General features: G+C 43.2%; 1 long non-coding RNA gene across 1 annotated transcript; it reads right to left on the reverse strand.

The window, feature by feature from the left end:
- Window positions 1-5,468: 5,468 nt before the first annotated feature.
- Window positions 5,469-10,162, reverse strand: LOC116966533. The gene is made up of 2 exons (XR_004410046.1): window positions 10,010-10,162; window positions 5,469-5,649 (listed from the first exon to the last, which is right to left on the reverse strand). It is a non-coding gene; the product is annotated as an uncharacterized LOC116966533 (long non-coding RNA).
- Window positions 10,163-14,907: the final 4,745 nt, after the last annotated feature.

The raw sequence follows: 14,907 nt of genomic DNA on the forward strand, positions 1-14,907 counted from the left end.
TACTAATGCAGGTTCTTTTGATCTAAACCTCCAGACATTCCACTCAGAGCAGGTGCCAGTTCAGGATGAGCTGGTGAATAAGCCAGAGGAAGATCGGGACTGGCTCTACCACTCAGCCCCAGATACTCCCCAACACCAACTCCAGGTGCGCACCTTGGTGCTGGATGAGAGTCCAATGAATGAGCCAGAGGAAGACCGGGATATGATCCATCATGGTTCTTCCAATATTCCTCACCTGCCGAGGATGAGCTCGCCAGATGAAGACTCAAGTCTTGATCGTGTCATTAGAGCACAGCAGGGACGTGGCTTAAAGATGGTCGTACCTCCTGGGCCACTGAATGAGCCAGAGGAAGATCGGGATATGATCCACCACGGCATTCCAAGCCTTCCCCACCATCAAGCCCAGGCAGGCAGAGTCGTTTTAGTGGAGGAGGTAATGAACGAGCCTGAGGAAGATCGGGATATGATCTATCACGAGATGTAATGGTCCAAACGGCCACAACAAGCCAAGCTGAAGGTTCGCTACACCTGGGCAGCACACATGGAGAAAACCTCCACATTTCCATTCAGTGGTGACAGGCTAAAGGAGGATGTAATAACACCACCGTCTAAATCGCTGAGCCCCAACCTACAGCAACAAAGGGCTGTGAGACCGTCAAACATTTTTATTTCTTGCCTTAATTTTGTTTTCAATTTTGTAATTTGATTTTTATAAAATGCTCTGATTTTTTTGAATGATAAATTACAAGGCGAAAATAAAATCTTCTGAAAACGCAAATAATTTTGACAGATTATTAATTAATTTATCATTGGTAGATAAAAATGCCGGAGAAACTCAAGGGGTGAGGCAGCATCTATGGAGAGAAGGAATTGGTGACGTTTCAGGTCGAGACCCATCTTCATGCTGTCTTTAAATAAGGGTTGTAAGTCCTCGTTTGATCAGTTTCGGCCGGCAAATGTAGGAGGTTCGAAACCTTTATTCTAAATGTTAAATGAGCTCAACAGTGAATGCGGTATGATCTGTAGAGAAAGAAGTGACAATTATTTGCTAATTCGTTACTCTGAAGCCTAATTACAGAGCAGGAGGAAATAGTCTGTGATAATATCACTGCTTTGGTATTGGAGTTAATTCTGATTTATTACAGCCATGTCACAATCGAACTTGCAGATATTATCAACCAGGTCACAGTAACAGCCTTTGCATGACAATGTATTGGGCTTGGAAAGATGCTGTGGGGTGAGAACGCCAATCTCCCATCTTCCACAGCCAGCTGCCAAGGTCCATCAAAATATTCTGTATTTCATTGACATCTCCTGTCATCTTTCTGAAGGCTAGTCCATCCATATATCTCCTCCAGCATTACATTTCACTCCTCTTCCTCCTTATCTGACAACCCTTTGATTCCTTTCCACCTCATGCTTTTTTCACTTACTGCATCCATCTGCCACCCCCCCCCCCCTCCCCCCCACCCCACCCCCCACCTCGCCTGTACACATGTATACACCAGTATACACCTACATACACCTACATACACCTATCACTTGCCAGGCTTTGTCCACCCCTTTCTCTCGCCCTACTCTATCAATCTGGTCCTGACCCGAAACATCACCTGTTCATTCCCTCCCGCTGTGCTCTCTCTTCCTTTGTTAAGCAGGTTCAACATTGCCTTATTATAGGCTCATTACATTCCCTGATGGGGGATTACTTGCTGTAGAATATTCAGTTGTTCTGGCCTTAACATCATATTAGAATGGTTGATGACAATTCCTTTTATTACCAGCATCTTTAGACAATTAAAAGATAAAAAATGACTAGATTTCTTGTAGACTTCATGGTTGAAACAACTGTTATGAGTTTAAAAGATACAGTAAATATATATAAAATGATCTGTGTAGCACCTGAAATTATTGCTACATTCCTCTTTCCAGGTGACAAAATGACAATGATTATGTTGAACTACAACCAATTGTGCTTGAATGTAATGTACATGTGTCCCTTCTTTCACAAAAACATTCTGTTTAATGAAACCCTTTCAATTATTCCAAAATCTACAATTTGTTTCTTGAATTTTCTCTTATTTATTATTGCGGCAATTAATACCACAGTGATAATAGGACATGGTTGTCACAATTAGGAATAATAACATCCAATGTTTCCTTAAAAGCATACGTTGCCTGTGGGGACATTTTTGCATTCAGTACATTATCATTTGTTAAAATACAATGCGTCAAATTGTATTACTATTTAATAATAAATACAAGCAATGGATTTAATTAGTTAGTCTAGTTTATTTGTTGTCACGTGTACAGAGATACAGTGTGCAGCTTGTTCTGTGTGCTATCCAGTCCAATCCCACTGTACATGAGTACAATAGATCCTCTTCTGGAACAACACGTAGAGAGTCGCCACGTTCCAGCGCCATCTTGAAACTTCCAAGTCTCTGAAAAGTCCCATCTTGACCCAAGGAGATGTGTGTGTTTGTTTGATCAGGATTGCAGCACATCAAGATTCTGGTGTCTGCATTTTATGTGACTCTCCTTCTTCTTGCGTATGCGTGCACAGCCTAAAGTTGTAGGACAACTTGTTCTATTTGATCTTATTTGATTGTGCACGCCGGGTTGATTGCATTCGTCGAAACAGGGTGGACCACGTGAAAGTTGCAATCTCCCGCCCCATTTTATGTGACGAATTTGAGCTTTACATTAGAGTGTGGGTGTGACTTTGGTTGAAGAGGCTGCAGTGTGGAGACTGACTATTATCCACTGGAATTTGGCTGGTGAAGTTGGCCAACTTTTCATGGTGACTTTGAACAGTAAAAGCCACATAATGTTGGAAAACGGTGACCAAGCTCATAGGCCGGGGAATGTTTCCTGTTATTCCCCACAAGCCAAGAGGCAATAGACAATAGGTGCAGGAGTAGGCCATTCGGCCCTTCCAGCCAGCCTTGGGCAATATACATTTTAATGTTGAGGGGAATGTTATAAGAGCATCCAGTAAAAAAAAAGCCAGGTATTTGTCTAAAATCCAGCTGGACCTGTGGGCATGTTGGTGCAGTTCCACTTTATACCCACCTGGGCTCGGTGTCCTGCACCATCTAGGTGATGCTACCCTGGGCAACAATGTTTTGCTGAATTAAACGTGTGTGTTGTGTAACTTAGCTTTGAAATATGACCTTGCAATTGCATCTCTGTTATCCGGTTATGTGCTGAGGGAAATTAATAGGGAGTGAATGTTGTTCTCAAAATTGAATTATTAAAACCAGATTGAGCAAATAGCCAACACCCACAACAAAGCTATGCCATTCCTCAAAGGAGAAAGAGGGGAAATGAGTGAACAAAGCTGTAATTCATGGCCGCAGTCTTGCTTTCCCTGGCCTTAATTATATGCTCAACACTAATTACCAGTCTGAAACCCAACCGTATCTCTCACATTTCATTGCAATGTCGATGAGAAGTGGGTGTGGGTACGGCAGCATTAGTCTCGACATGGGTCTGTATCTCATGCTATTCGCCAGCATTTCCCTTTCATAAACGACCCGTGTGTAATCTGGCACTTGGTATTGGTTGGTTATAATATCTAGTATGTTCCGTGATTTCAGAGATGGATCAAGTGAGCTTAGAGATAGCTGATTGCAATCTGTTTGATTCCGGGAGCGATGGGAGAAATCTAAAGTCACACAATGGCATGGGGAAGTGAAATGAGACGCATATTTTTAAACAAGACCTCGTGATGGATCTTAGTTTGTGAAGCTTTTAACTCTCTCGAACGAAGGTCTCCAGGCATTAATGTTTACAGCAGCCAGACAATCTAAAGCAAATGAAAATGTAGTAAACTTCACAGTAGTAAGCTTCCTTTCTGTTGTTGTATTAAAACAAACTAAACCTCCAATGTACTGAACTACATAGACTGGGGGGCATTGGTTTTGTCTTTAATAAGAACCTCTACATCTTCCTTCATTAACCCCGTTCCACCACATCTACTATTGGAATTCCCTTTCACTTCCCCAAACCATAATTCCCAATCAGTCTCCATATCAAAGACTAGAGGGCACAGCTTTAAGGTGAGAGGAGCAACATTTACAGACTTGTGGGGAAAGTACTTTTACACAGAGGATGGTGGGTGTTTGGAACGCATTGCCAGGGGTGGTGGTGGAAGCAGATATGACAAAGGTTTAACAGGCTTTTGCGTAGGTACATGAATATGCAGGGAGGCAATGGAGGGAAGTGGGTCACATACAGGGAGAGGAGATCACTTGACATTTTGTCCAGCACAAGCATGTCCTGTCCTGTACTAATCGCCAATGTTTTATGTTCTATATCACACCATAATTTCAATCTCAGACAATTACAATCTCACTCACTACAACACACCCTTCCTGTACACACTAATATTATTTGTAATTTTAATTTCTACCACTTTTGCTTACTTACGACTATATTCTTTCTATTTTTTCAAAATATACTTCTTTCCCAGATAGTTTAGTTTAGTTGTTTAGAGGTACAGCATGGAAACAGGCCCTTCGGCCCACCGAGTCCGTGCCGACCAGCGATCCAGGCAAAGTTTGTACGTTCTCCCCGTGACCGCGTGGGTTTTGCCAGGGAGCCTGGGTTTCCTCCCACACTCCAAAGACATGCAGGTTTGTAGGTTAACTGGGCTTGGTATATTTGTAAATTGTCCCTAGTGGATGTAGGGTAGTGTTAATGTGCGGGGATTGCTGGTTGGCACGTTCTCGGTGGACGTATGGGCCTGTTTCCGCGCTGTATCTCTAAACTAGTGGAGAGTGAATGATCACAGGGTAAGATCCACAGCTCTGTACACCTGCGATGACACTTGCAGATCTCAGCAAATCTTTATTTATAGGAGTAATAAAACCAAGTTTCACCAGAACTCCTTGGCTTTTTGTCAACCGTCAAGGTGCATAATATTTTAAACAGGTGTCTTTTTAACATTTCACTCTTGAACGTTTACATAACCCTGTGATTTACTGACCTCCACAAACTGCGGATGACTAAGTCCAGAACATTTCCAAGGTTTGAGTTATGGGGACTGACATGAAAAATGCTTTTCAATTCTCTGCCATTTCCTGACTCGGTATTTTATTTCAGCCTAACATCTTCTTTAAAGGACCCACATGTTAAAGAGTATCCAGTTCTTTAACATGAGTTGGATACCTAGTGGAGGTTTAGTTTAGTTTATTGTCACATGTACTGAGGTACAGTGAAAAGCATTTGTAGCATGCTATCCAGTCAACGGAAAGACAATACATGATTACAATCGAGCCCTCCACAGAATTCAGAGACAGGATAATGGGAATAATGTTTAATGCAAGATAGTCCAGTAATATTCAGATTAAAGATAGTCCGAGGGTCTCCAATGAGGTAGATGATAGGTCAGGACTGCTTTCTAGTTGGTGATAGGATGGTTCAATCACAAGGTGATGGTTTAACACCAAGAATTTTACGAGAAATCCAGAGTCATCTTTTTAATGGTTAAATTGAGAATCAGCTTGTTGTTATAATTCATTGATGATGCTGTACTGTTGCAATCACCCACTGAACATTCCAGAACATGTTCCATGCATAATTCCCTTTAATTACCAGCAGTGAAGGTGTCAGTCAGCAGCTGGGCAGGCACGTTGGTTGGATTTCCTGGGAGAAATAATCAAACATCGTTACAGGACTTTGGTGCAGTTTTATAAGAGTATTGTGTGTACCTGTGGTCATAGAAACATAGAAACATAGAAACATAGAAACATAGAAAGTAGGTGCGAGAGTAGACCACCAGGTCCGTCGAGCCCGCACCGCCATTCGCTCATGGCTGAACACTAAACAGACACACTTACCCACAAACAGTAGACACAAGACACAGAACACAAGACACTACCCTCCCCTTTATACCGCTATCACCCCTCTCCACCCCAAGAACCTCGTGATCTCCTGGGGAGGCAAAAAAACGGATAAAAACCCAGGTCCAATTCGGGAAACAAATCCGGGAAATTCCTCTCCGACCCCAATCCAGGCGATCGACACTTGTCCAGGAGATCACTCAGGTCTTACTATACTAACCATACCTAGGTCCATATCCCTGCCCTCTCCCCGTAGCCCCTTATCCCATTGGCAGCTAAAAAAACATCTATTTTAGTCTTAAATATATTTAAAGTTTCTGCTTCCACTGCTCCCTGGGGCAGTGAATTCCATAAATTAACCACCCTCTGGGTGAAGAAGTTCTTCCTCATCTCAGTTTTAAAAGAGCCCCCCCTTATTCTGCAACTATGTCCTCTAGTTCTAGTTTCCCCGATCATTGGGAACATCCTCGGTGCATCCACCCGATCAAGGCCCCTCACGATCTTATATGTTTCAATGAGATCGCCTCTCATTCTTCTAAACTCCAAAGAGTAGAGTTCCAGCCTACTTAACCTTTCCTCATATGTCAATCCCCTCATTGCAGGAATTAATCTTGTAAACCTTCGCTGCACTGCCTCCAGGGCTAGTACATCCTTTCTTAAGTATGGACCCCAGAACTGTACACAGTATTCCAAATGTGGTCTCACTAATACTGTGTACAGCTGCAGCAAGACCTCCGTGTTTTTATACTCAATCCCCCTAGCAATAAAGGCCAAAACTCCATTGGCCTTCCTGATTGCTTGCTGCACCTGCATACTAACTTTTAGTGATTCATGTACTAATACCCCTAGATCCCTTTGCGTTGCATTACAACGCAGCTCCTCCTCATTTAGAAAATAACTTGCCCTATCATTTTTTTTCCCAAAGTGAATGACTTCACATTTATTAGTATTAAATTTCATCTGCCAAGTTGTTGCCCACTCACCTAGCTTATCTATATCCTTTTGCAGACTCTTCCTATCCTCCTCATCCCCTACTTTTCCTCCCATTTTTGTATCGTCCGCAAATTTTGATATATTACACTTGGTTCCCTCCTCCAAATCATTTATATAAATTGTGAACAACTGGGGTCCCAGCACCGACCCTTGCGGAACCCCGCTAGTTACCGGTTGCCATCCCGAGTATGAACCATTTATCCCCACTCTCTGCTTCCTATTTGTTAGCCAATCCTCTACCCATGCTAATATATTACCCCCAATCCCATAATTTTTATTTTTAGCAATAGTCTCTTATGTGGCACCTTGTCAAAAGCCTTTTGGAAGTCCAAGTATACCACATCCACCGGTTCCCCTTTATCCACCCGGGTTGTTACTTCCTCAAAGAATTCGAGCAGATTCGTTAAACAGGACTTCCCCTTCACAAAACCATGCTGGTTCTGTCCGATGAAGTCATGTTTATCCAAGTGCCCCGTTAGTGTTTCTTTAATAATTGTCTCTAACATTTTACCCACCACCGATGTTAGACTAACCGGTCTATAGTTACCCGCCTTCTGTTTACTTCCTTTTTTAAATATAGGTGTTACATTGGCCATTTTCCAATCCACTGGGACCGTTCCTGCCTCCAGGGAGTTTTGGAAAATTATCACCAATGCATCCACAATCCCCACCGCTATCTCCCTCAAGACCCTTGGATGTAATCCATCAGGCCCAGGGGATTTATCCTCCTTCAGTCTCATTAATTTCCCTAATACCACCTCCTTGGTGATCTTAATAGTATTTAGCTCCTCCATTCCTACCGCCCCCTGTTTATCCAGCGTTGGAATATTTTTTGTGTCTTCTATGGTGAAGACTGATACAAAATACTCGTTTAATGCCTTTGCCATTTCCATGTTCCCCACCAACAACTCTCCAGTCTCACCCTCCAATGGACCAACGTTCACCTTAGCCACCCTTTTTCTTTTTATATAGCTATAAAAACTCTTACTATTAGTTTTTATGTTGTTCGCTAAATTCCTTTCATAGTCTATTTTCCCCGTCTTAATTAATCTCTTAGTTATTTTTTGCTGACCTTTAAATGCTTCCCAATCCTCTACCCTCCCACTATCTCTGGCTACCTTATATGCCCTTGCCTTCAGCCGAATACTATCCTTTATAGTTTTACTGAGCCATGGCTGACTGTTCTTACCCTTACCCCTTTTTTTCTTCATAGGAATAAATTTTTCTTGAAGGTTATACAGTATACCCTTAAACGTACACCACTGCTCATGTACCGTCTTATTCTTGAGTCTGCTATCCCAGTCAACTTTGATCAGCTCAGTCCTCATACCTTCATAATCCCCCTTATTTAGACTAAGCACCCTAGCCTGAGTTTCAACCTGCTCCCCTTCTATTTGAATATGGAATTCGACCATATTGTGGTCACTTGTTCCCAACGAGTCCCTAACTATGACATTTTTAATTAATCCTGCTTCATTACACAGGACCAGATCCAAGATTGCCTCCCCCCTTGTCGGTTCTGTGACATACTGTTCTAGGAACCCGTCTCTAATACATTCTATAAACTCTTCCTCTAGTCTACCCTGCCCAGTTTGGTTTGCCCAATTAATATGAAAATTGAAGTCCCCCATGATTACAGCAGTTCCCTTTTTACATGCGTCAACTATTTGCAGATTTATGTTCTGACTAACAGCGTCACAGCTATTTGGAGGTCTATAAATTACACCCACTAGTGTTTTTTTTCCCCTTATTATTCTCTATCTGTACCCAAGCTGTTTCACTATCCTGATCCTTCAACGCAATATCCTTCCTCTCTATTGCCGTTATTCCCTCCCTTATTAAAAGGGCCACCCCTCCTCCCTTTCTTTCCTGTCTATCTTTCCTAATTGTCGAGTACCCCTCTATATTTAACTCCCAGTCCTGATCCCCTTGCAGCCATGTCTCCGTAATGGCCACGATATCATAACTATATATACTTAATTGCACCGTTAATTCATTTATCTTATTACGAATACTCCGTGCATTTAGATAAAGCACTTTCAGATGATTTTTACTACCCTTCCTTTCCGTTTTTGCCCCTTTTACATCTAGAGCTTTATCTTCACACATTCTGTCTCCTGTCTCATTTTGACTTACCGCTTCCCCACTGATACCCTGCTCTATTTCCTCTACCCCTGCCGTTATTACCCCCCTTGATACCTCATTACACCTTGGTCACCCCATTACAGGAGGATGTGGGGGCTTTGGAAACAGTGCAGAAAAGGTTTACTCGAAAACTCCCTAGATATGAGGGTGTGAATTACATGGAGAGGTTGGACAGACTTGGATTGGGTTTTTTCTGGAATGCCGGAGGCTGAGAGGAGACTTGGGAGAAGTATCTAAAACGATGAGAGATGTATATATAGTGGACAGTCAGAACCTTTCTCTCAGGTGAAAACATTAACGGTGTTTCAGATAGACACATGGATGTGCAAAGATATGAATCACAAGCGGAGGAGATTAGTTAATCTTGGCATCGTGTTTAGCATGGACCTTGTGGGCTGAAGGGCCTGTACCTTTGCTGTACAGTTCTATGGTCTATCAGAGAAAGTGGGATAACATGGTGGGTGTATGGAACGTGCTGCTAGAGGAGGTAGTTGAGGCAGAAACTATAACAGTATTTAATAGACAATTGAACAGATACATGGATAGGAATGGTGGAGAGGGATATGAGCAAAGCGCAGACAAATGGGACAAACTTAGATGTCACATCTTGGTCAGCATGGACAAATTGGGCCGAAGGGCCTGTTTCCACACTGTAAGACTTTGACATTTCATTTGTTGCATTATCTGTCAAACAGAATCACAACTGTTGCTTTGAAATCATTTTTGGATGGTTCCTGTTAAAGCAAATAAATAGTCTGTTCTGTTCAGCATCTGCATATTTTCACCCAACTCTGATGATTATAGCACTGGTTTGTGCGTTGGGCCATTTAGCATGTTCCAGAGGTCAGGAAGTTCTGTGCTACCCTTTCTCCAAAAGCCAGGCAGTGATTGTACAAAATAAACATGACTGGAATTTGCAACAGAGCCTTTGGAATTAATTTCAATAGCATCACAGTTTGATGGGGTTTCCAGAAGTAAGCCTTCTTTGTGCTGTTGGCTTTTAAAAGAAGAAAAATGAGACTTACATTTGTGCAGTGCCGTTCAGAGTTTCAGGATGTCCCAAAGTTCTTGTCTGTCCGTGAAATACTGGCTTTGGAAATGTAGGAAATGTGTGTCGGGTACAGGGTCTTGAAAGCACGGTGGCGAAGCGGTAGAATTTTGCCTCACAGCGCCAGTGACCTGGGTTCGATCCTGACTACAGGTGCTCTCTGTACGGAGTTTGTGCGTTCTCCCCGTGATCTGCGTGGGTTTTCTCAGAGATCTTCGGTTTTCTCCCACACTGCAAAGACTTTCAGGTTTGTAGGTGAATTGGCTTAGGGTGTGTGTAAATTGTCCCTGGTGTGTGTAGGATAGTGTTAATGTGCGGGGATCGCTGGTCGGTGCGGACTCGGTGGGCCGAAGGGCCTGTTTCCGTGCTGTATCTCTAAACTAAACTAAACTAAATGAGAAATTGACTCTGGGGTGTCTTGACTGTTGGTATTTGGAGTGCTCCTTCAAAATCAGAATCAGAATCAGAATCATACTTTATTAGCCAAGTATGTTTGGCAACATACGAGGGATTTGATTTACCGTACAGTCATACCAATAACAAGACACCCAAATAAATGTTTAACATGAACATCCACCACAGCGACTCCTCTACATTCCCCACTAATGATGTGGATATGTAGTGCATGGTTTCAACATTCAGCGATGCAGGAAACAGTACAGAGGTGGGCACGAGCTGCAGTCAGATATGGCAGAGCTGTGAGCTGGGAACATGCCTGGCAGTGAGTGAGTGGTTGACTTGGGCAACAGGAAGTGAATGATATCACTGTTAAAGCAGACAGCAACACTCACAATTCATAAAGTGAGAAAACAATCAAAATCTGTTAAAACAAACAACCAAAGAATATTGCTTCGCAACCAGAGGCAAGTAGTTATACAGCAGGGAGACAGGCCCTTCGGCCCAACTATTCAATGACAACCTAGATGCCTAGGTTGTCCAATTTGGCTAGCCTGTGCTGTCCCCTCCCCTTCCTTCACCCTCTAGCTGTCTCCTCCCACCCTCCCATCCGCCCGCCCTCGGGCTCCTCCTCCTCCCTTTTTCCTTCTTTCTTTCCCCACCCCCCATCAGTCTGAAGAAGGGTTTCGGCCCGAAACGTCGCCTATTTCCTTCGCTCCATAGATGCTGCTGCACCCGCTGAGTTCCTCCAGCAATTTTGTGTACCTTCGATATTCCAGCATCTGCAGTTCCCTTTTGAACACTAGATGCCTAGATGACTAATCTAGTCCCAGTTACCTATATTTGGCCCGTATCCCTCCATACCTTTCCTGCCCATGTACCTCTACAGGTGTGTTTCAAATATAACCAAGGTTAATTATATCCCTTGAATTGAGAAGATAAACTTATATAAACGACAGTTTGGGAATACAGGTACCCTGTACAAATCTGAGCACCACTTTTTAGGGGGAATATCCCAGCTTCCACCAATGGAATTGACCAAGATGGTCCAGGGTGGAGAATCGAGATGCCAAAGGTTTGGAATTGGCACTTAAACCAGGATGGTGTTTAACAAAGTAACGAGGGGGGGCAACTTCCGGAGGCAGGAATGTGTAGGAGGGAACCGAAGATAGACAGAAAAAGCTGGAGTAACTCAACAGGACAGGCAGCAGCTCTGGAGAGAAGGACTGGGTGATGTTTCGGGTCGAGATCCTTCTTCAGACTGCCTTGGTCACCATTAGACAAGGGTCAATGGTCAAAGGGAATGTGTGACAGGCCTTGAGGCAACCAATCCTGCTGGGAAAGGGATGATTGAATAATAAGTGACGAGGGAGTTGGATCGATAATGCAAAGGCTGATTTGCACGGTTAACCTGCAGGAGGGCCGTGGGAGGAAAGGCACATTCTTTTCAAGGGTCATAGTGGACAAGTTGCATTGAAGAGCCTGTTTCCACACTGTTCGCCTCCATGTCCCTGAGTTACTCCAGCAGGTTGTGTCTTGTTTTAATTCCTATCTCATGTTTAGCAGCTAGATCCCAAGCATCACTGCTCCATACAGCCAGGGGTAATGTGTGATTCTAACGTGTTATAGAGAGTGAATTATTTACCTGAAGGGGCAATGAACGCTCACACTGAATCAGCACATCCAGGGTAGCAAGGGAATCAGTTTGAAAGGACGAATATCACAAACTCTAATATGACTCGTTTTGACAAGAAGTGGATAACCAAGGCTGACTGAAGACTCACTCTTTATAATTGTTACATTGAAATGATGGAAGGTTTAAGAAACACAGACCCATTGGTGTTGGTTTTAACTCTTCCATCCCTCATGGACATAGTCTGTATGTGGAATTATGTGCTGGTCTATCTTCAGTAGGAACTGCATCCTGTCAGCAGCTTACCACTGGTACTACCCACTACTGTGCAAAATCATGAGAGGAATAGATCGAGTAGACACACAGAGTCTCTTGCCCAAAGTAGGGGAATTGAGAATTACAGGACCCAGGTTTAAGGTGAACGGGAAAAGATTTAATAGGAACCCGAGGGGTGACTTTCACGCAAAGGGCGGTGGGTGTGTGGAACAAGCTGCCAGAGAAGGTAGTTGAGGCAGGTACAATCGCAGCGTTTAAGAAATATTTAGACAGGTACATGTATAGCACAGGCTTAGAGGGATATGGGCCAAACACAGGCATGTGGGACATGTTGGCCGGAGTGGGCAAGATGGGCCGAAGGGCCAGTTTCCATGCTGTAAGACTCGATCACTCTATGACTCTACTGGAACCAGTTTCCTTGTGACAAAATAGACTGCATATTTTCTAAAACTGCATCACCTTCGTATAGTTGTTAAAATCAAAATTCTTCTGCTTCACAGATTTTAATTTATCAGTTTAGAGATAGAGTATGGGAACTGGCCCGCAGAGTGACATATTCCACCTTGGAGAACACACTGATGGAAGCAGACTAGGCTACAGTATGTAAGGTACACTTACATAACTATCTTGCACAAATGCCCTTTCACTTTCCAGATAGTGGGAGCAATGCAATGAATGGACCCAATGAGAACAAATGGGCTCCGTTATCTCACACATCCACACAGGATACAGTGATGTGTCAGCTCACATATGCGTGTGAGTCTGAAGAAGGGTTTCGGCCCGAAATGTTGCCTATTTCCATCGCTCCATAGATGCTGCTGCACCCACTGAGTTTCTCAAGCTTTTTTGTCTACCTTCACATATGCATGATACTAGTGCACCACCAACCTGGGAAACATAGTGTCAAATCCCAACCGGGAGAAGATTCTAAATTCCTGTGCTCATTCTGAGAAACCGCTGCTTGTAGTATGACTCACAAACTAAGTTGGGCCGAAGGGCCATTTGCCGTCCCTTATAACTGTTTAGCATAATAAGCACGCGCGATAAGTTTCCAAATTTAATTCTTATAACTGAAGCAATATGGTTTTTAAATCATCCTAATTTGTTTATCATGTTTCCATGCCTAATTCATTTTCTCGTTTAATGCGGTGTCTTGAATTATAGATTCAGTCTGCGTCAGAAACCCGATAGAGAACAGTCTTGTGTCGTTTTAGATTTACTGAGCAAGTTGTCCTTTCTGTAATTAGAGATTTAGACAAGCAAACAGTTCTTCTATATTTTGCCTCCATCTGAATAATGATTAGACTGTATTTCTGTCTGATGAAGGGTCTCGACCCGAAACGTCGCCTATTCCTTCGCTCCATAGATGCTGCCTCACCCGCTGAGTTTTTATCTACCTTAGACTATTTTATCCTATCTCCACCTTATATTTTCTGCTGGAAATGACAAAATGAGGCTCAGAAGGCCAGCACCTCTCTTATTGCCGATTATCTCTGGAGATGCAGAAACAAGAAACTGCTGATAATATACAACTTGCATTTATTTTCCAATTCAAATAAAGAAATTGTAAAAGGCCCTGCGATCTGGGAATAAATCCAACCCAGAGTGATGGAACAAACATTTCCTCTATCTCTTGCCGAAAAGAGCTTCCGATATGAAACAAATTGGCAGTCTCTTCATCCCGGGAAAACACTGGCGCAGAGCCCAACATTGGCTCTGCATGGCAGTAAGTGAAGCTCCAACAGAGGAAGGCTGCTACATCACCAACTGTGTGACTCGTGACAAAGCATCCTCTCTCTGCGAACAACACAATGTCTACACAATACACAGCCCGTCACACCCCAACACAATAGACCAACAATGGTACGGGGATTGGAAGGCTTTTGGTTCTCAATGCATAGACTGCACCGAGTTACTTGCAAGGATGCTTCCCTCTCGCTACATTGCAGTCACCCTGAACTACAGATTATTAATATTGATCTGGATTTGCCCATTACACATTTTAGCATCACTGTCCATTAGGACAAAAAAATCTAATCCATGGTTAGTGCGGGCTAGTTGGGCCGAAGGGCCTGTTTCCACGCTGAGTGACTGAAAAAAATACAATTTCTAAACAATGATCCTGAGAAATTTCCTTTACCAAAATAATAAAATAGATGAACAATATTCAGCTCTTTGTGCCAATTTCACAATATAAAAGACCTTGATCTGAAACGTTACCGATCCATGTTCTCCAGAGATGCTGCCTGATCCACTGAGTTACTCCAGGACTTAGAGTCATACAGTGATACAGAGTGGAAACAGGCCCTTCGGCCCAACTTGCCTACACCAGCCAACATGTTGCAGCTACACTAGTCCCACATGCCTGCGTTTGGCCTCCGGTTCGCATTAAATCTTTTTCCACTTCACCTTAAACCTATGTCTTCTGGTCCTCGAATCGCCTACTCAGGGCAAGAGACTTTGAACATCTACCCGATCTATTCCTCTCACCATCTTATACACTTCTATAAGATCACCTTTCATCCTCCAGTGCTCCAAGGAATAGAGACCCAGCCTAATCAACCTCTCCC

Source organism: Amblyraja radiata, chromosome 37 (genome assembly GCF_010909765.2).
Source record: "Amblyraja radiata isolate CabotCenter1 chromosome 37, sAmbRad1.1.pri, whole genome shotgun sequence".
NCBI classification, from domain to species: domain Eukaryota; kingdom Metazoa; phylum Chordata; class Chondrichthyes; order Rajiformes; family Rajidae; genus Amblyraja; species Amblyraja radiata.